This window comes from Pseudophryne corroboree, unplaced genomic scaffold (assembly GCF_028390025.1).
Source record: "Pseudophryne corroboree isolate aPseCor3 unplaced genomic scaffold, aPseCor3.hap2 scaffold_359, whole genome shotgun sequence".
NCBI lineage: Eukaryota > Metazoa > Chordata > Amphibia > Anura > Myobatrachidae > Pseudophryne > Pseudophryne corroboree.
In genome coordinates this window covers 346,465-366,826 of record NW_026970014.1, presented here as the reverse complement: position 1 = coordinate 366,826, position 20,362 = coordinate 346,465, and the positions used below count along the sequence as shown (strand labels likewise).

General features: G+C 47.3%; 12 non-coding genes across 12 annotated transcripts; all 12 read left to right on the top strand.

Annotated features, from left to right (window-relative positions):
- The first annotated feature begins 10,537 nt into the window (after positions 1-10,537).
- On the top strand, positions 10,538-10,701 carry LOC135020847 (U1 spliceosomal RNA). The gene has a single exon (XR_010218197.1). It is a non-coding gene; the product is annotated as a U1 spliceosomal RNA (small nuclear RNA).
- A 152-nt stretch (positions 10,702-10,853) lies between these two features.
- LOC135020794 (U1 spliceosomal RNA) lies at positions 10,854-11,016 on the top strand. Its single transcript, XR_010218145.1, has one exon. It is a non-coding gene; the product is annotated as a U1 spliceosomal RNA (small nuclear RNA).
- A 674-nt stretch (positions 11,017-11,690) lies between these two features.
- LOC135020845 (U1 spliceosomal RNA) lies at positions 11,691-11,854 on the top strand. The gene has a single exon (XR_010218196.1). It is a non-coding gene; the product is annotated as a U1 spliceosomal RNA (small nuclear RNA).
- Positions 11,855-12,006: 152 nt separating this feature from the next.
- On the top strand, positions 12,007-12,169 carry LOC135020807 (U1 spliceosomal RNA). Its single transcript, XR_010218158.1, has one exon. It is a non-coding gene; the product is annotated as a U1 spliceosomal RNA (small nuclear RNA).
- Positions 12,170-12,840: 671 nt separating this feature from the next.
- LOC135020863 (U1 spliceosomal RNA) lies at positions 12,841-13,004 on the top strand. The gene has a single exon (XR_010218212.1). It is a non-coding gene; the product is annotated as a U1 spliceosomal RNA (small nuclear RNA).
- Positions 13,005-13,156: 152 nt separating this feature from the next.
- LOC135020800 (U1 spliceosomal RNA) lies at positions 13,157-13,319 on the top strand. Its single transcript, XR_010218151.1, has one exon. It is a non-coding gene; the product is annotated as a U1 spliceosomal RNA (small nuclear RNA).
- Positions 13,320-13,991: 672 nt separating this feature from the next.
- Positions 13,992-14,155, top strand: LOC135020844 (U1 spliceosomal RNA). The gene has a single exon (XR_010218195.1). It is a non-coding gene; the product is annotated as a U1 spliceosomal RNA (small nuclear RNA).
- A 152-nt stretch (positions 14,156-14,307) lies between these two features.
- LOC135020818 (U1 spliceosomal RNA) lies at positions 14,308-14,470 on the top strand. Its single transcript, XR_010218168.1, has one exon. It is a non-coding gene; the product is annotated as a U1 spliceosomal RNA (small nuclear RNA).
- A 671-nt stretch (positions 14,471-15,141) lies between these two features.
- On the top strand, positions 15,142-15,305 carry LOC135020865 (U1 spliceosomal RNA). Its single transcript, XR_010218214.1, has one exon. It is a non-coding gene; the product is annotated as a U1 spliceosomal RNA (small nuclear RNA).
- Positions 15,306-16,261: 956 nt separating this feature from the next.
- Positions 16,262-16,425, top strand: LOC135020774 (U1 spliceosomal RNA). Its single transcript, XR_010218125.1, has one exon. It is a non-coding gene; the product is annotated as a U1 spliceosomal RNA (small nuclear RNA).
- A 959-nt stretch (positions 16,426-17,384) lies between these two features.
- On the top strand, positions 17,385-17,548 carry LOC135020775 (U1 spliceosomal RNA). The gene has a single exon (XR_010218126.1). It is a non-coding gene; the product is annotated as a U1 spliceosomal RNA (small nuclear RNA).
- Positions 17,549-17,700: 152 nt separating this feature from the next.
- On the top strand, positions 17,701-17,863 carry LOC135020836 (U1 spliceosomal RNA). Its single transcript, XR_010218187.1, has one exon. It is a non-coding gene; the product is annotated as a U1 spliceosomal RNA (small nuclear RNA).
- Positions 17,864-20,362: the final 2,499 nt, after the last annotated feature.

Genomic DNA, 20,362 nt, shown 5'->3' with positions numbered 1-20,362 from the left:
AATGACAAAAATGGGAGACATGGCTCATGATCGCGATATACCTGCGAAGGTACGCCCTCTATTGATTGACAGGCAGAGGCATTCGCATTTTCTGCGGAGCACCCGGAGAAAATGTAGGCACATGCACAGGATGGACCCTGCGTATATGCCCCCATCCTCTTCATAGTTTTTGGGGTTGGAACGAGCAGTGTGAAAACATCAATCGATGGGGGTAATTCCAAGTTGATCGCAGCAGGAATTTTGTTAGCAGTTGGGCAAAACCATGTGCACTGCATTTACGAACAGATGATTTTTTTATATAAATTTTAAAATGTTAGTAAATGTGTGTTTTTTTCAACCTGGAAGCCCAACATCGATTAAGATCGATCTTAAATAGACCCCTGGGTTTTAAGGATAACCATGGTTGAGTCCAATAATTAATTCACATTGACCGAAGTTCTAATTAAGTAGTGATGTGCACCGGAAATTTTTCGGGTTTTGGGTTCGGTTCCGCGGCCGTGTTTTGGGTTCGGACGCGTTTTGGCAAAACCTCACCGAAATTTTTTGTCGGATTCGGGTGTGTTTTGGATTCGGGTGTTTTTTTCAAAAAACCCTAAAAAACAGCTTAAATCATAGAATTTGGGGGTCATTTTGATCCCATAGTATTATTAACCTCAATAACCATAATTTCCACTCATTTTCAGTCTTTTTTGAACACCTCACACCTCACAATATTATTTTAATTGGTATTTGGTACCGGGGACACAGTACCTCAATCAAGTCTATAGTTGGCTCTGAAATCAGCATTAAACTGGATCCACACTTAGATTATCTGTCCAATTTTTTTTTCTAGTTGAAACAAAATTATGCTAATATGTGGCAGCAAATGACAATTGACCATTTGCTCCCAAACACTGGAAAACATCCAAAAATGGTCATTTAGATAAATTGGTTAAATCCATTTCATTTAGCTAATTTATCCAAACTACCTTTATTGTATCTTTGTGGGTGAATGATGTGTGGGTCAGTGTTGAGGGTGGTGGAGGAGATGGGTAATAGGCACAGCAGGGTGTGGACAGTCAAATAGTGTGCTTAGAGGTGCAGATAAATAGGGATATCTAATAATTCACCCACTATTCTATAGAATTATTAGATATCCCTATTTATCTGCATTACTCACCTAACACTCAGCATTTATCTACATGCTGATGCTATTCATAGCACTTAGCTTGCAAGTATTTTACCCATAAGAAGACACATTAGATGTTCCCTCTCTTTTCATTAAAGACGTCCCCAGCAACCATACTGTACTATACTACAACAGGAATAATTACTGTGGGGGATTATACCATTTGATCTGGAATAAAGGGAAAATATTGTGGAAAGAGTGCTGTAAGTGTATGATATGTAGAACTATTGCCAGGTTCTGACATTTGTCAAGTGAATTACTAATATACATTCAACTAATATTACATAGTGTCCAGTAATTCAGTATCAGACTAATTGATAAAGTCAATTTGGATCAATAATAAAGACACAACACAGGTAGCGAACCTTGATATTAATAAATGTATTTCCATTTATTATATATGGTAATTACATTATACAAACTTATTGTACTTTATCTCGTGTTTAGACAATTTTAACGAATTTATTAAAAGTAAATTTTTAAATCATCATTTGTGCGCCAGCAAAAGAGACATTCTTTTCTCTTCTCCTTTCCTGCATAACATTACTTGTCTCTGGTAGCACCCCCGAACGTCCTACAATTAATATTTAATATAACTGATGGACATTTATTGGGGCCTCTTCATACAAATATTTAGAATTTAATAGCTGGTGCAGAACACATCCCCTTCCCCCCATTCCCTGTATATCTGGATTCACCAAGGAAATGCTGATACTGACTCCAAGAAGAAAGGGAGTCTCTTCCCTTTGAAGGTGAAGCCTTGTTTGGCGACGGCCTAGTTAATTTGATCTCGGCAGCTCCCGCAGGTAAGTCAACCTTCTTGCACTATGTTCCCTCTCAACGGATAAAGACGCATCATTATCTGATGCAGTCATTTCGGCCCAATAGATATGCAAGAAGTTAAGATTCCCCTTTCTTTGCAGGTAGAGGAAGGAGAAGAGGGAAGAGGTCTGTAGCCTCTTCAAGATTGCAGGAGCAGAGATTGTCCTCTGCTTCTGCCAAATCAACTGCATGACGCTAGGGCTTTCTTGCAGGAGCCCGCACCAGTGGGGGCACGTCTAAAACTCTTCAGTCAGTTCTGGATTCATTCGGACCTGGACTCGTGGGTTTTATAAATAGTGTCCCAAGGGTACAAACTGGGGTTTCAAGACGTTCCCCCTCACCGATTGTTCAAATCAGCCTTAGACAGCAGGGAGAAGGTTTTTATTCAAGCCACTTCGTGGTCCCGAAGCCGGACGGCTCAGTCAGACCAATCTGAAATCTGAAATCCCTCAATTTCTACCTAAAGAAATTCAATTTCAAGATGGAATCTCTCACGGTAGTGATCTCCAGTCCGGAGGAAGGAGATTTCATGGTTTTGGTAAACTTAAAGGATGCCTACTTACATGTTCCCATTTAGCCACTGCATCAAGCTACCTGAGGTTTGCAATTCAGGATTGTCATTACTAATTTCAGACGTTGCCATTTGGTCTGTCCACGGCTCCGAGGATTTTCACCAGGGTGATGGCGGAAATGATGGTTCTCCTTCGCAAGCAAGGAGTCACAATTATCCCGTACTTGGATAATAGTTTGCTGTCTGTTTCCACTTCTCTTTTCTTGAGCCGCTCCCTTCTATGCCCTTGCGCACTATCCTAACTTCTCCCGTCTGCTTACTTTGTGCCTTCCAACGCACAATGCGAACTACAGGTAGTGCTGCAGGGCCCACACCTTTTTACTTGCCTTACAGAGCAGCTCTGGAGCTGTTACAGTGCCCAGCTGCTGCAAGAAATCAGCTTGAATGCTTCAGGGGCTGGGGCATAGCCAACATGAGCCCCACACCGAAGGAGGGTGGAGGTGTTTAATGCGAACTAGGGGTCATCCAAGCGCCGCAAAAGGCCGCCATGCCCTGCATAACCCTTTTCTCTTTTCATATGCAGATGAGGGTTCCAGCCAACTTTGGCCCACTGCTTGGATGACATCACCGTATGCAAATCCGTCTTCTGCAGACCTTCTCCCAGGAATGCTTTTACTAGTTGTTGCATTTGGTTTGTTGTTTGGGGGTGCTTCAGTATTAGGCAGCCTTCTACCCTCCCATGTTCATCTCACCTGCCAGGTGAGATACTATGATCATGAAGTTGCTTCTCCCAGGGCAAGGCTCACCCATTGCCAGGCCGATGCAAGAACTGGCAGCCCGACTAGAACATCAGGAGGCTGCACAGGGCCACATCATCCGCTGTCTCCAGGATCTCTCTACTCGGCTGGATGGGATTCAGACAACTCTCCGTGGATCAGGCGCGTCTGGTGCGTCAACCACAGTGACTCCAGCTATAACCCCACCCACCTTACCCATTTCTGCTCCACGTCTTCATCTTCCAACGCCAGCAAAATTTGACGGATCTCCAAGATTCTGCAGGGGATTTCTCAACCAGTGCGAGACTGCAAGGGATATTGGACTCTTGAGTTCACGGGCCAATTTCATGGCAGTCTCGGATAGGAGGGCATTGTGGATTCACCAAGGGAATGCTGATGCTGACTCCAAGAAGAAAGGGAGTCTCTTCCCTATGAAGGTGAAGCCTTGTTTGGCGACGGCCTAGTTAATTTGATCTCGGCAGCTCCCGCAGGTAAGTCAACCTTCTTGCCCTATGTTCCCTCTCAACGGATGAAGACGCATCATTATCTAACGCAGTCATTTTGGCCCAATAGATATGCAAGAAGTTAAGATTCCCCTTTCTTTGCAGGTAGAGGAAGGAGAAGAGGGAAGAGGTCTGTAGCCTCTTCAAGATCGCAGGAGCAGAGATCGTCCTCTGCTTCTGCCAAATCCACTGCATGACGCTGGGGCTCTCTTGCAGGAGCCCACACCAGTGGGGGCACGTCTAAAACACTTCAGTCAGTTCTGGATTAATTTGGACCTGGACTCGTGGGTTTTACAAATAGTGTCCCAAGGGTACAAACTGGGGTTTCAAGACGTTCCCCCTCACCGATTGTTCAAATCGGCCTTAGTCAGCAGGGAGAAGGCTTTTATTCAAGCCTCTTCGTGGTCCCGAAGCCGGAAGGCTCAGTCAGACCAATCTGAAATCTGAAATCCCTCAATTTCTACCTAAAGAAATTCAATTTCAAGATGGAATCTCTCAGGGTAGGGATCTCCAGTCCGGAGGAAGGAGATTTCATGGTTTTGGTAGACATAAGGATGCCTACTTACATGTTCCGTTTAGCCACTGCATCAAGCTACCTGAGGTTTGCAATTCAGTATTGTCAAAACCAATTTCAGACGTTGCCGTTTGGTCTGTCCACGGCTCCGAGGATTTTCACCAGGGTGATGGCGGAAATGATGGTTCTCCTTCGCAAGCAAGGAGTCACAATTATCCCGTACTTGGATGATCTCTTGATAAAGGCGAGATCCAGGGACCAGTTGTTGCAAAACATTGCACTCTCCCTGACAGTTCTTCAACAACATGGTTGGCTCCTAAACTTGCCAAAATCGCAGTTGGTCCCAATGACGCGGTTGTTGTTTTTGGGAGTGATACTGGACACAGAAGAGGTTTTCTTCCAGTGGAAAGGCTATGGAGATCCAGAGTCTGGTCAAACAAATTCTGAAACCAGCAAGAGTGTTAATCCATCAATGCATTCGGTTGCTGGGGAAGATGGTTGCGGCCTACGAGGCCATTCAGTTTGGCAGGTTCCATGCTAGAGTGTTCCAGTGGGACCTGTTGGACAAGTTGTCCGGATCCCACCTACACATGCACCGGAGGATAATCCTGTCTTCCAAGACCAGAATATCACTCCATTGGCGGCTGCACAGTTCTCACCTCCTAGAGGGGCGATGGTTCGGGATCCAGGACTGGATCCTAGGGACCACGGATGCAACCCTCCGAGGCTGGGGAGCAGTCACACAGGGGGAAAACATCCAAGGAAGATGGTCAAGTCGGGAAAGTTGTCTCCACATAAATGTTCTGGAGTTAAGGGCCATTTAATAACTGCAGACACAGTACGCACTGGGACGGGTGCCCAGCATCCTCTACGGACTAAGAGAAAAGGATTTACCGGTAGGTATTAAAATCCTATTTTCTCTAACGTCCTAGAGGATGCTGGGGACTCTGTAAGGACCATGGGGATAGACGGGCTCCGCAGGAGACATGGGCACTTTAAGAAAGACTTTAGTTCTGGGTGTGCAGAGGCTCCTCCCTCTATGCCCCTACTCCATACCTCAGTTTGATACTGTGCCCAGTGGAAACTGTGTGCTTTTCAGGAGCTCTCCTGAGCTTTCTGACAGAAAGTATTTTATTAGGTTTTTAATTTTCAGGGAGCACTGCTGGCAACAGACTCCCTGCATCGAGGGACTGAGGGGAGAGAAGCAGCCCTACTCTCTGAGTTGCAAGGTCCTGCTTCTTAGGCTACTGGACACCATTAGCTCCAGCGGGATTGGTACGCAGGATCTCACCCTCACCGTCCGTCCCAGAGCCGCGCCGCCGTCCCCCTCGCAGAGCCGGAAGATAGAAGCCGGGTGAGTATGAGAAGAAAAGAGACTTCAGCGGTGGCAGAAGACTTCATGATCTTCACTGAAGTAACGCACAGCACTGCAGCTGTGCGCCATTGCTCCCATACACCTCACATACTCTGGTCACTGTAAGGGTGCAGGGCGCCCTGGGCAGCAATATAAACCTCTTTTTGCCAAAAATATAACATATATACAGCTGAGCACTGTATATATGTATGAGCCCCCGCCAATTTTACAGTTTAAGCGGGACAGAAGCCCGCCGCCGAGGGGGCGGGGCTTCTCCCTCAGCACTCACCAGCGCCATTTTTTCTCCACAGCACCGCTGAGGCAGCTCCCCAGACTCTCGCCTGCTGAAACCACGGTAGACAAGAGGGTTGAAAAGAGGGGGGGGGGCACATAATTCGGCGCAAATTACATACAGCAGCACTACTGGGCAAACATTAAGTTACTGTGCTATTCCTGGGTTATATAGCGCTGGGGTGTGTGCTGGCATACTCTCTCTCTCTGTCTCTCCAAAAGGCCTTGTGGGGAAACTGTTTTCAGAAAAAGCATTCCCTGTGTGTGTGGTGTGTCGGTACACGTGTGTCGACATGTCTGAGGAAGAAGGCTATATTAGAGAGGAGCGGGAGCAAATTAATGTGGTGTCTCTGCGACAGCTGATTGGATGGATATGTGGAATGTTTTAAATGCTAGTGTAAACTCAGTGCACAAAAGATTAGACAAGGCTGAAGCTTCGGGACAGTCAGGGTCTCAACCCATGCCTGATCCTATGTCGCAGGGACTGTCAGGGTCTCATAAGCGCCCACTATCCCAGATTGTTGACACAGATACTGACACGGATTCTGACTCCAGTGTCGATTACGATGATGCAAAGTTACAGCCAAAATTGGCAAAATCCATTCGATATAGGATTATGGCAATAAAAGATGTTTTGCACATCACAGAGGAACCCCCTGTCCCTGACAAGAGGGTACATAAGTACAAGGGAAAGAAGCCTGAGGTAACCTTTCCCCCCTCACACGAGCTGAACGAGTTATGTGAAAAAGCCTGGGAATCTCCAGATAAAAGACTGCAGATTTCCAAAAGGATTCTTATGGCGTATCCTTTCCCATCAATGGATAGGTTAAGATGGGAATCCTCCCCTAGGGTGGACAAAGCATTAACACGCTTATCCAAGAAGGTAGCCCTCCCGTCCCAGGATACGGCTACCCTCAAAGAGTCTGCTGACCGCAAACAGGAGATAACCCTGAAGTCCATTTATACACATTCGGGTACCTTACTCAGACCGGCAATTGCGTCGGCCTGGGTGTGTAGTGCTGTAGCAGCATGGACGGATACCTTATCTGAGGGGATGGATACCCTAGATAAGGATACTATTTTATTGACCCTGGGGCATATAAGAGATGCTGTCCTATATGTGTGTATGCAAAGTACAGGTGGTGCTGCAGGGCTCACACCCTTTTACTTGTCTTGTAGAGCAACTCTGGAGCTGTTATTGGATCCATCTGCTGCAGGCCTTCCCCCAGGAATGCTTGCACTAGTTGTTGCATTTGGTTTGTTGTTTGGGGGTGCTTCAGTATTAGGCAGCCTTCTGCCCTCCCACATTCATCTGAAAATGTGTTCTCCCTGCAGTTGTTGTCCCCAGATGAGAGTTCCCTTGTGCTTCCTCAGTTGAATCTCCTTAACTTGACGGGGGTGTGCCCGAGCAGCCGCCCTCCACAGCCCTATCCCAACACATACTTATCTTGCATATGAGATCTCTTGATCATGAAGATAGTTCTCACAGGGTGAGGTTCATCCATTACATTTTAAAGTAGGAAGGTACAAATTACATATTCGAATTACATATATGTGCTGGATTCAAATGTTTTCCCCCCTTCCTTTCTCAATTGTGCCCATCAGCAGCTATTCTTATGTTGCTGCCAATGGTTGTGACACATTTTTTTCTTCTGTGGGGTACACTGGACTCCACAAGGATTCATATTGGGGTGTAGAGTAGGATCTTGATCTGAGGCACCAACAAGCTCAAAGCTTTTGACTGTTCACAAGATACTCAGCGCCCCCTCCTCTATAACCTCGCTTCCATGAACAGGGAGCTCAGTTTGTAGTTGGTGCCTTCAGTAGCAGGCCACTTAACAGGGGGCTGCCTCAGGCATCCTATTCTTAGCTATTAATTTTAACAAGAAAAGAAGAACTTTTTTTAATAAGAATCTACAAGGGCTGCAGCAGGCTAGGTCTAATAGACATATTTACTGCAGCTCCATCACTCCCAGCGGCACAGTATACTCCAGTGCCCCGGTTGCTGGGTCACTGCAGCGGAGGCTCCGGTTTCTTCCTGAGGTCAGTCACACACACACCGCCCTCCGGGATCACGAGGCCGCTGATGAAAGGGTGGTAAGGGTCTTCTGTGCCCGCTTTATACTGTGATCCAGCGTGGCTGTAGGGGGCGGGCCGTGTGCGCACTGGCGTGGACACTGATTACTGGGCAGCTGCTCCACTAGCCACCAGGGACAGTTAAGGAGCACAGCTCTGGGGGGTTTTCTCCTATATTAACCCCATTTTGTACTACCCGCAGTGCATTGTGATAGGTAATAGGGCCTGATTCGGGTTGGATTGCAATCGCAATAAGCAATCCAACTGCAAAAATTGCTAAGAGCATACGCATCCGCCTGCAGATAATGCGATCGCCTCTGCCAGTCAATCGGTGCAGGGGGGTGGAGGGGGGTCAACAACACTCCATTCCCAAGTCAGAGATGGAGCGGTGCGGGGGCAGGGTTTCAATATTGGGTCGGCAACGGAGAAACAGGAGGCGTGGTCAGAGCGGCTGCATGACATCTCATGGGCCGGACTCCGCCAGTGGAGCCCCAGCGTCATGCAGTAGATTTTGTAGAGGCCGGGGAGGACTTCTGTTCCTGGGAGCTAGCTGTGTTGTGCATCTTTTTTCCTCTGCCCCTACCTCTGGCAAGAAAGGACGCACCTCACACTTTCTTGTTTCTTTGTGACCGAAAGGACTGCATTTGATAATGCAGAGCTTTCTTATGCTGTGAGGGAACATAAGGTAAAAAATTTGATTTTCCAGCTGTAGCTGTGCGTGTTAATGCTTTGTCCATCCTAGGGGAGGATTCCCATCGTAACCTATCCGTTGATGGGAAAGGATACGCCATAAGAATCCTTTTGGAAATCTGCAGTCTTTTATCTGGAGATTCCCAAGCTTTTTCACATAACTCGTTCAGCTCGTGTGAGGGGGGAAAGGTTACCTCAGGCTTCTTTCCCTTGTACATATGTACCCTCTTGTCAGGGACAGGGGGTTCCTCTGTGATGTGCAAAACATCTTTTATTGCCATAATCCTATATCGAATGGATTTTGCCAATTTTGGCTGTAACTTTGCATCAACGTAATCGACACTGGAGTCAGAATCCGTGTCGGTATCTGTGTCAACAATCTGGGATAGTGGGCACTTATGAGACCCTGACAGTCCCTGCGACATATGATCAGGCATGGGTTGAGACCCTGACTGTCCCAAAGCTTCAGCCTTGTCTAATCTTTTGTGCAATGAGTTTACACTAGCATTTAAAACATTCCACATATCCATCCAATCAGGTGTCGGCGGAGACACCACATTCATTTGCTCCCGCTCCTCTCTAATATAGCCATCTTCCTCAGACATGTCGACATACGTGTACCAACACACCACACACACACACAGGGAATGCTTTTCTGAAGACAGTTTCCCCACAAGGCCCATTGGAGAGACAGAGAGAGAGAGTATGCCAGCACACACCCCAGCGCTATATAACCCAGGAATAACACAGTAACTTAATGTTTGTCCAGTAGCACTGCTGTATGTCATTTGCGCCGAATTATGTGCCCCCCCTCTCTTTTCAACCCTCTTGTCTACCATGGTATAAGCAGGGGAGAGTCCGGGCAGCTTCCTCTCAGCGGTGCTGTGGAGAAAAAATGGCGCTGGTGAGTGCTGAGGGAGAAGCCCCGCCCCCTCGGCGGCGGGCTTCTGTCCCGCTTAAACTGTAAAATTGGCAGGGGCTCATACATATACAGTGCCCAGCTGTATATATGTTATATTTTTGCCAAAAAGAGGTTTATATTGCTGCCCAGGGCGCCCCCCCTGCGCCCTGCACCCTTACAGTGACCGGAGTATGTGAGGTGTATGGGAGCAATGGTGCACAGCTGCAGTGCTGTGCGTTACCTCAGTGAAGATCATGAACTCTTCTGCCGCCTCTGAAGTCTTCTTTTCTTCTCATACTCACCCGGCTTCTATCTTCTGAATCTGCAAGGGGGACGGCGGCGCGGCTCTGGGACGGACGGCGAGGGTGAGATCCTGCGTACCAATCCCTCTGGAGCTAATTGTGTCCAGTAGCCTAAGAAGCAGGACCTTGCAACTCAGAGAGTAGGGCTGCTTCTCTCCCCTCAGTCCCTCGATGCAGGGAGTCTGTTGCCAGCAGTGCTCCCTGAAAATTAAAAACCTAACAAAATACTTTCTGTCAGAAAGCTCAGGAGAGCTCCTGAAAAGCACCCAGTTTCAAATGGGCACAGTATCAAACTGAGGTATGGAGGAGGGGCATAGAGGGAGGAGCCAGTGCACACCCAGAACTAAAGTCTTTCTTAAAGTGCCCATGTCTCCTGCGGAGCCCGTCTATCCCCATGGTCCTTACGGAGTCCCCAGCATACTCTAGGACATTAGAGAAACTAGAATTTTAGTTTGGGGGTGCTTCAGTATTAGGCAGCCTTCTGCCCTCCCATGTTCATCTAAAAAAGATGTGTTCTCCCTGCAGTTGTTGTCCCCAGATGAGAGTTCCCTTGTGCTGCCTCAGTTGAATCTCCTTTACTTGACAGAGATGTGCCTGAGCAGCGGCCCTCCCCAGCCCTATCCCAAATCATACTTATTTTGCATAGGAGATACCATGGTCATGAAGATTGTTCTCCCAGGGTGAGGTTCATTCATTGCATTCTGGGTATGCTGACCCCTGTGATTTCCCCAAATGTGGGAAACTCGACTGCATTATTTGTGGTAGTGGGGGACTGTGTTTGTGCTTTCCTCTGGTCTGCTCTGGTAAAAGTCAGATTTCTTTGTCTCAGATCTTCCTCTAGCCTTGTTCTTTTTTCGAGAGTTCCCTTGTGCTGCCTCAGTTGGATCTCCTTCATTTGACAGAGGGGTACCCGAGCAGCGACCCTCCCCAGCTCTAGCCCAACTCCTACTTACCTGCCAGGTGAGATACTATGATTATGAAGGTGCTTCTCCCAGGGAAAGGCTCACCCATTGCACTCTGGGTGTGCTGCTCCTGCGATTTCCCCAAATGTGGGAAACTTGACTGCATAATTTGTGTTTCCCCTGGTCGGTTCTCATATAATTCAGATCTCTTTGTCTCAGGTCTCTCTCCAGCCTAGTTTGCTGTCTGTTTCCACTTCTTTTTTCTTGAGCCCCTCCCTTCTATACCCTTGTGCACTATCCTGACTTCTCCTCCCATCCGCTTACTTTGTACCTTACAATGCACAATGCAAACTACAGGTAGTGCTGCAGGGCCCACACCCTTTTACTTGCCTTACAGAGCAGCTTTGGAGCTGTTACAGTGCCAAGCTGCTGCAAGAAATCAGCTTGAATGCTTCAGGGGCTGGGGCATGGCCAACATGAGCCCCACACCGAAGGAGGGTGGGGGTGTTTAATGCGAACTAAGGGTCATCCAAGCGCCGCAAAAGGCCGCCATGCCCTGCATACCCCTTTTCTCTTTTCATATGCAGATGAGGGTTCCAGCCAACTTTGGCCCACTGCTTGGATGACATCACCGTATGCAAATCCGTCTTCTGCAGACCTTCCCCCAGGAATGCTTGTACTAGTTGTTGCATTTGGTTTGTTGTTTGGGGGTGCTTCAGTATTAGGCAGCCTTCTGCCCTCCCATATTCATCTGAAAATATGTGTTCTCCCTGCAGTTGTTGTCCCCAGATGAGAGTTCCCTTGTGCTGCCTCAGTTGAATCTCCTTTACTTGACAGAGATGTGCCTGAGCAGCGGCCCTCCCCAGCCCTATCCCAAATCATACTTATTTTGCATAGGAGATACCATGGTCATGAAGATTGTTCTCCCAGGGTGAGGTTCATTCATTGCATTCTGGGTATGCTGACCCCTGTGATTTCCCCAAATGTGGGAAACTCGACTGCATTATTTGTGGTAGTGGGGGACTGTGTTTGTGCTTTCCTCTGGTCAGCTCTGGTAAAAGTCAGATTTCTTTGTCTCAGATCTTCCTCTAGCCTTGTTCTTTTTTCGAGAGTTCCCTTGTGCTGCCTCAGTTGGATCTCCTTCATTTGACAGAGGGGTACCCGAGCAGCGACCCTCCCCAGCTCTAGCCCAACTCCTACTTACCTGCCAGGTGAGATACTATGATTATGAAGGTGCTTCTCCCAGGGAAAGGCTCACCCATTGCACTCTGGGTGTGCTGCTCCTGCGATTTCCCCAAATGTGGGACACTTGACTGCATAATTTGTGTTTCCCCTGGTCGGCTCTCGTATAATTCAGATCTCTTTGTCTCAGGTCTCTCTCCAGCCTAGTTTGCTGTCTGTTTCCACTTCTCTTTTCTTGAGCAGCTCCCTTCTATGCCCTTGCGCACTATCCTAACTTCTCCCGTCTGCTTACTTTGTGCCTTCCAACGCACAATGCGAACTACAGGTAGTGCTGCAGGGCCCACACCTTTTTACTTGCCTTACAGAGCAGCTCTGGAGCTGTTACAGTGCCCAGCTGCTGCAAGAAATCAGCTTGAATGCTTCAGGGGCTGGGGCATAGCCAACATGAGCCCCACACCGAAGGAGGGTGGAGGTGTTTAATGCGAACTAGGGGTCATCCAAGCACCGCAAAAGGCCGCCATGCCCTGCAAAACCCTTTCCTCTTTTCATATGCAGATGAGGGTTGAAGCCAACTTTGGCCCACTGCTTGGATGACATCACCATATGCAAATCCATCTGCGGCAGGCCTTCCCCCAGGAATGCTTGCACTAGTTGTTGCATTTGGTTTGTTGTTTGGGGGTGCTTCAGTATTAGGCAGCCTTCTGCCCTCCCATGTTCATCTGAAAATATGTGTTCTCCCTGCAGTTGTTGTCCCCAGATGAGAGTTCCCTTGTGCTGCCTCAGTTGAATCTCCTTTACTTGACAGAGATGTGCCTGAGCAGCGGCCCTCCCCAGCCCTATCCCAAATCATACTTATTTTGCATAGGAGATACCATGGTCATGAAGATTGTTCTCCCAGGGTTAGGTGCATTCATTGCATTCTGGGTATGCTGACCCCTGTGATTTCCCCAAATGTGGGAAACTCGACTGCATTATTTGTGGTAGTGGGGGACTGTGTTTGTGCTTTCCTCTGGTCAGCTCTGGTAAAAGTCAGATTTCTTTGTCTCAGATCTTCCTCTAGCCTTGTTCTTCTTTCGAGAGTTCCCTTGTGCTGCCTCAGTTGGATCTCCTTCACTTGACAGGGGGCTGCTCGAGCAGCGACCCTCCCCAGCTCTAGCCCAACTCCTACTTACCTGCCAGGTGAGATACTATGATCATGAAGTTGCTTCTCCCAGGGCAAGGCTCACCCATTGCACTCTGGGTGTGCTGCCCCTGCGATTTCCCCAAATGTGGGACACTTGACTGCATAATTTGTGTTTCACCTGGTCGGCTCTCGTATAATTCAGATCTCTTTGTCTCAGGTCTCTCTCCAGCCTAGTTTGCTGTCTGTTTCCACTTCTCTTTTCTTGAGCCCCTCCCTTCTATACCCTTGTGCACTATCCTGACTTCTCCTCCCATCCGCTTACTTTGTACCTTACAATGCACAATGCAAACTACAGGTAGTGCTGCAGGGCCCACACCCTTTTACTTGCCTTACAGAGCAGCTCTGGAGCTGTTACAGTGCCAAGCTGCTGCAAGAAATCAGCTTGAATGCTTCAGGGGCTGGGGCATGGCCAACATGAGCCCCACACCGAAGGAGGGTGGGGGTGTTTAATGCGAACTAAGGGTCATCCAAGCGCCGCAAAAGGCCGCCATGCCCTGCATACCCCTTTTCTCTTTTCATATGCAGATGAGGGTTCCAGCCAACTTTGGCCCACTGCTTGGATGACATCACCGTATGCAAATCCGTCTTCTGCAGACCTTCCCCCAGGAATGCTTGTACTAGTTGTTGCATTTGGTTTTTTGTTTGGGGGTGCTTCAGTATTAGGCAGCCTTCTGCCCTCCCATGTTCATCTGAAAATGTGTTCTCCCTGCAGTTGTTGTCCCCAGATGAGAGTTCCCTTGTGCTGCCTCAGTTGAATCTCCTTTACTTGACAGAGATGTGCCTGAGCAGCGGCCCTCCCCAGCCATATCCCAAATCATACTTATTTTGCATAGGAGATACCATGGTCATGAAGATTGTTCTCCCAGGGTGAGGTTCATTCATTGCATTCTGGGTATGCTGACCCCTGTGATTTCCCCAAATGTGGGAAACTCGACTGCATTATTTGTGGTAGTGGGGGACTGTGTTTGTGCTTTCCTCTGGTCAGCTCTGGTAAAAGTCAGATTTCTTTGTCTCAGATCTTCCTCTAGCCTTGTTCTTTTTTCGAGAGTTCCCTTGTGCTGCCTCAGTTGGATCTCCTTCATTTGACAGGGGGGTACCCGAGCAGCGACCCTCCCCAGCTCTAGCCCAACTCCTACTTACCTGCCAGGTGAGATACTATGATTATGAAGGTGCTTCTCCCAGGGCAAGGCTCACCCATTGCACTCTGTGTGTGCTGCTCCTGCGATTTCCCCAAATGTGGGACACTTGACTGCATAATTTGTGTTTCCCCTGGTCGGCTCTCGTATAATTCAGATCTCTTTGTCTCAGGTCTCTCTCCAGCCTAGTTTGCTGTCTGTTTCCACTTCTCTTTTCTTGAGCCGCTCCCTTCTATGCCCTTGCGCACTATCCTAACTTCTCCCGTCTGCTTACTTTGTGCCTTCCAACGCACAATGCGAACTACAGGTAGTGCTGCAGGGCCCACACCTTTTTACTTGCCTTACAGAGCAGCTCTGGAGCTGTTACAGTGCCCAGCTGCTGCAAGAAATCAGCTTGAATGCTTCAGGGGCTGGGGCATAGCCAACATGAGCCCCACACCGAAGGAGGGTGGAGGTGTTTAATGCGAACTAGGGGTCATCCAAGCGCCGCAAAAGGCCGCCATGCCCTGCATAACCCTTTTCTCTTTTCATATGCAGATGAGGGTTCCAGCCAACTTTGGCCCACTGCTTGGATGACATCACCATATGCAAATCCATCTGCGGCAGGCCTTCCCCCAGGAATGCTTGCACTAGTTGTTGCATTTGGTTTGTTGTTTGGGGGTGCTTCAGTATTAGGCAGCCTTCTGCCCTCCCATGTTCATCTGAAAATATGTGTTCTCCCTGCAGTTGTTGTCCCCAGATGAGAGTTCCCTTGTGCTGCCTCAGTTGAATCTCCTTTACTTGACAGAGATGTGCCTGAGCAGCGGCCCTCCCCAGCCCTATCCCAAATCATACTTATTTTGCATAGGAGATACCATGGTCATGAAGATTGTTCTCCCAGGGTTAGGTGCATTCATTGCATTCTGGGTATGCTGTCCCCTGTGATTTCCCCAAATGTGGGAAACTCGACTGCATTATTTGTGGTAGTGGGGGACTGTGTTTGTGCTTTCCTCTGGTCAGCTCTGGTAAAAGTCAGATTTCTTTGTCTCAGATCTTCCTCTAGCCTTGTTCTTCTTTCGAGAGTTCCCTTGTGCTGCCTCAGTTGGATCTCCTTCACTTGACAGGGGGCTGCTCGAGCAGCGACCCTCCCCAGCTCTAGCCCAACTCCTACTTAGTTGCTTCTCCCAGGGCAAGGCTCACCCATTGCACTCTGGGTGTGCTGTCCCTGCGATTTCCCCAAATGTGGGACACTTGACTGCATAATTTGTGTTTCACCTGGTCGGCTCTCGTATAATTCAGATCTCTTTGTCTCAGGTCTCTCTCCAGCCTAGTTTGCTGTCTGATCCACTTCTCTTTTCTTGAGCCGCTCCCTTCTATGCCCTTGTGCACTATCCTGACTTCTCCCGTCTGCTTACTTTGTGCCTTCCAACGCACAATGCAAACTACAGGTAGTGCTGCAGGGCCCATACCCTTTTACTTGCCTTACAGAGCAGCTCTGGAGCTGTTACAGTGCCCAGCTGCTGCAAGAAATCAGCTTAAATGCTTCAGGGGCTGGGGCATAGCCAACATGAGCCCCACACCGAAGGAGGGTGGAGGTGTTTAATGCGAACTAGGGGTCATCCAAGCGCCGCAAAAGGCCGCCATGCCCTGCATAACCCTTTTCTCTTTTCATATGCAGATGAGGGTTCCAGCCAACTTTGGCCCACTGCTTGGATGACATCACCATATGCAAATCCATCTGCGGCAGGCCTTCCCCCAGGAATGTTTGCACTAGTTGTTGCATTTGGTTTGTTGTTTGGGGGTGCTTCAGTATTAGGCAGCCTTCTGCCCTCCCATGTTCATCTGAAAATATGTGTTCTCCCTGCAGTTGTTGTCCCCAGATGAGAGTTCCCTTGTGCTGCCTCAATTGAATCTCCTTTACTTGACAGAGATGTGCCTGAGCAGCGGCCCTCCCCAGCCCTATCCCAAATCATACTTATTTTGCATAGGAGATACCATGGCCATGAAGATTGTTCTTCCAGGGTTAGGTGCATTCATTGCATTCTGGGTATGCTGACCCCTGTGATTTCCCCAAATGTGGGAAACTCGACTGCATTATTTGTGGTAGTGGGGGACTGTGTTTGTGCTTTCCTCTGGTCAGCTCTGGTAAAAGTCAGATTTCTTTGTCTCAGATCTTCCTCTAGCCTTGTTCTTCTTTCGAGAGTTCCCTTGTGCTGCCTCAGTTGGATCTCCTTCACTTGACAGGGGGCTGCTCGAGCAGCGACCCTCCCCAGCTCTAGCCCAACTCCTACTTAGTTGCTTCTCCCAGGGCAAGGCTCACCCATTGCACTCTGGGTGTGCTGTCCCTGCGATTTCCCCAAATGTGGGACACTTGACTGCATAATTTGTGTTTCACCTGGTCGGCTCTCGTATAATTCAGATCTCTTTGTCTCAGGTCTCTCTCCAGCCTAGTTTGCTGTCTGATCCACTTCTTTTTTCTTGAGCCCCTCCCTTCTATACCCTTGTGCACTATCCTGACTTCTCCTCCCGTCTGCTTACTTTGTGCCTTCCAACGCACAATGCAAACTACAGGTAGTGCTGCAGGGCCCACACCCTATTACTTGCCTTACAGAGCAGCTCTGGAGCTGTTACAGTGCCCAGCTGCTGCAAGAAATCAGCTTGAATGCTTCAGGGGCTGGGGCATAGCCATCATGAGCCCCACACCGAAGGAGGGTGGAGGTGTTTAATGCGAACTAGGGGTCATCCAAGCACCGCAAAAGGCCGCCATGCCCTGCATGCCAATTTTATCTTTTCATATGCAGACGAGGGTTGAAGCCAACTTTGACCCACTGTTTGGATGACATCACCATATGCAAATCCATCTGCTGCAGGCCTTCCCCCAGGAATGCTTGCACTAGTTGTTGCATTTGGTTTGTTGTTTGGGGTTGCTTCAGTATTAGGCAGCCTTCTGCCCTCCCATGTTCATCTGAAAATATGTGTACCTCCTGCAGTTGTTGTCCCCAGATGAGAGTTCCCTTGTGCTGCCTCAGTTGAATCTCCTTTACTTGACAGAGAAGTGCCTGAGCAGCGGTCCTCCCCAGCCCTATCCCAAATCATACTTATTTTGCATAGGAGATACCATGGTCATGAAGATTGTTCTCCCAGGGTGAGGTTCATTCATTGCATTCTGGGTATGCTGACCCCTGTTATTTCCCCAAATGTGGTAAACTTGACAGCATTATTTGTGGTAGTGGGGGACTGTGTTTGTGCTTTCCTCTGGTCAGCTCTGGTAAAAGTCAGATTTCTTTGTCTCAGATCTTCCTCTAGCCTTGTTCTTCTTTCGAGAGTTCCCTTGTGCTGCCTCAGTTGGATCTCCTTCACTTGACAGGGGGGTGCCCGAGCAGCGACCCTCCCCAGCTCTAGCCCAACTCCTTCTTACCTGCTAGGTAAGATACTATGATCATGAAGGTGCTTCTCCCAGGGCAAGGCTCACCAATTGCACTCTGGGTGTGCTGCTCCTGCGATTTCCCCAAATGTGGGAAACTTGACTGCATAATTTGTGTTTCCCCTGGTTGGCTCTCGTATAATTCAGATCTCTTTGTCTCATGTCTCTCTCCAGCCTAGTTTGCTGTCTGTTTACACTTCTCTTTTCTTGAGCCACTCCCTTCTATGCCCTTGCGCACTATCTTGACTTCTCCCGTCTGCTTACTTTGTGCCTTCCAACGCACAATGCGAACTACAGGTAGTGCTGCAGGGCCCACACCCTTTTAGTTGCCTTACAGAGCAGCTCTGGAGCTATTACAGTGCCCAGCTGCTGCAAGTAATCAGCTTGAATGCTTCAGGGGCTGGGGCATAGCCAACATGAGCCCCACACCGAAGTAGGGTGGAGGTGTTTAATGTGAACTAGGGGTCATCCAAGCGCCGCAAAAGGCCGCCATGCCCTGCACGCCCCTTTTCTCTTTTCATATGCAGACGAGGGTTGAAGCCAACTTTGACCCACTGCTTGGATGACATCACCATATGCAAATCCATCTGCTGCAGGCCTTCCCCCAGGAATGCTTGTACTAGTTGTTGCATTTGGTTTGTTGTTTGGGGGTGCTTCAGTATTAGGCAGCCTTCTGCCCTCCCATGTTCATCTGAAAATATGTGTTCTCCCTGCAGTTGTTGTCCCCAGATGAGAGTTCCCTTGTGCTGCCTCAGTTGAATCTCCTTTACTTGACAAGGGAGGCATTTTGGATTTTTTCTTTGGGTACCCTTACACCTGATGGTCTGAATGAGAGCATCGAACTGAACAACATTGGCAGTCTCTGAAGATTTTATCTATTGATTTACCTAATATATTATTTATTGAATATCCATTTATTGTATGTTTAATAAATAAACAAAATTATTAGAAGTAGCTATTTTGGAAACAGCTTTCCTCTTAGGATGAAACTGTATAACCCTGTTGTGTGTATTTCTTTAAAGTTCCTTAGTAAAATCCACTAGTAATGATGAACATCAGATTTCTTCCTCCATCCTCTTTTTACACTTTCTCTTGGTTCTATATATATATATTTTTTTCTATTTTTATTATTTTCCCCTCCTTCTCCCAAAAGGCCCCCCTCCCTCCCCCCCCCTCCCTGTTTTAAATTTTAAAATCTTTAAATATTTAAATCTTCGAATCCTTAAATTGTCTGTTTAATATTAATTTTTTCTTCAATTCTTTTTGTTGTTTAAACAGCAATGTAATTATTCCAGGGGTTAAAATAATGAAATATAGAAATAATATTAACAAAAATTAAAGGTAAAAATGAATTGATAGAATGATCCCATTAAAAGTAAATAAATAATATTGATGTTAAGCTGAGCGGGTTGGATTCGAACATGGGACTAGCTGCATAGAATGCAGGTGATGTTTCCCCTGCGCCACAAGAACTGCTTTAGTAGTGGCCTGGATTTATGTTACCCTAAAAGGTTTTATATAAGTAAATGGGGATCCTTAGTGCTGAGTCTCTGAATTATGTATATGTGATTATAGATATGAGGTATTGATTGAAAGATTATAGGTTAATCTGTATATAGATTATATATTTTCTGTTATTTTTTAATCCACCTTGTTGCTTATTTTATTATTATTTTTAATCACCATGTTGCTTATTTTTATATTATGAAATGCCTTTATATGTGCAAATGCAATTAGAAAGTTGTTCCATATGTGAGTCATTACATGTATGCATCCAATTAGTACATGTATGTATCCAATCAACTAATTAGTAATACTATTGGTCCGGTGCATTTTAAAAAGAGCCTGCTAGGCTGCTGATGTATCCTCTGACGAAACCGCTCTTGGATAACAGCGGAGAAACGCGTAAGGAAGGTGATTACCGGACACTCTGATTGCTGAGATATAAGCCCGTTCATGAACGAGCTACATCACGGCGGACGTCTGATGTAAAGACAGCGGTGAAGGGGAAAAAGCAATTTGAGACCGAGCAAAAGCAGGTCTCTACCCACGGCAGGAAGAAATATCCCGACCGCGAGTGCCAATAAGATCCAGCCACGGTTAACGGGGGTCGTAGCATACCGCTGTGTTTCACCAACCATCACAGCGCTCTCCCCCTGTTTTCTTTCATTACTCACGTGAGTTACATATGAACTTTAACTGCAGTAAATAAGAGGCGTTGGTTACAACTGTTGCTGTTCATCCACAAGAAGGAATTTAATGTATCAATTACAATTGGAAAGTAACGATTAAATTACAACAGCTGTATCCAGGAGGATTTTTTGGACACTTTAATAAATATTCCGTTGTCATCAAGGGCAATATGAAATAGATCCTGATTACATTTAGATATGGATAGTGGTGCCTATATATGTTGACTCCATTGTATTTTATTGAATGTGGGTTTCTTCTGTCTATATATATTTTTTAAAAATAAAGAGCTTGTATATTTTATTTTTTGCGCTCCCTTGATAACAAGTGTGATTATCTTTAAAATTTGGTTTATTATTAGTAGAACAGTACTACCTATGGGAGCACCATTTTATAATATATGGTGAAAATTAATAGATGTATAAAGATTAAATAAGCAACAAATTGGTGAAATAGAT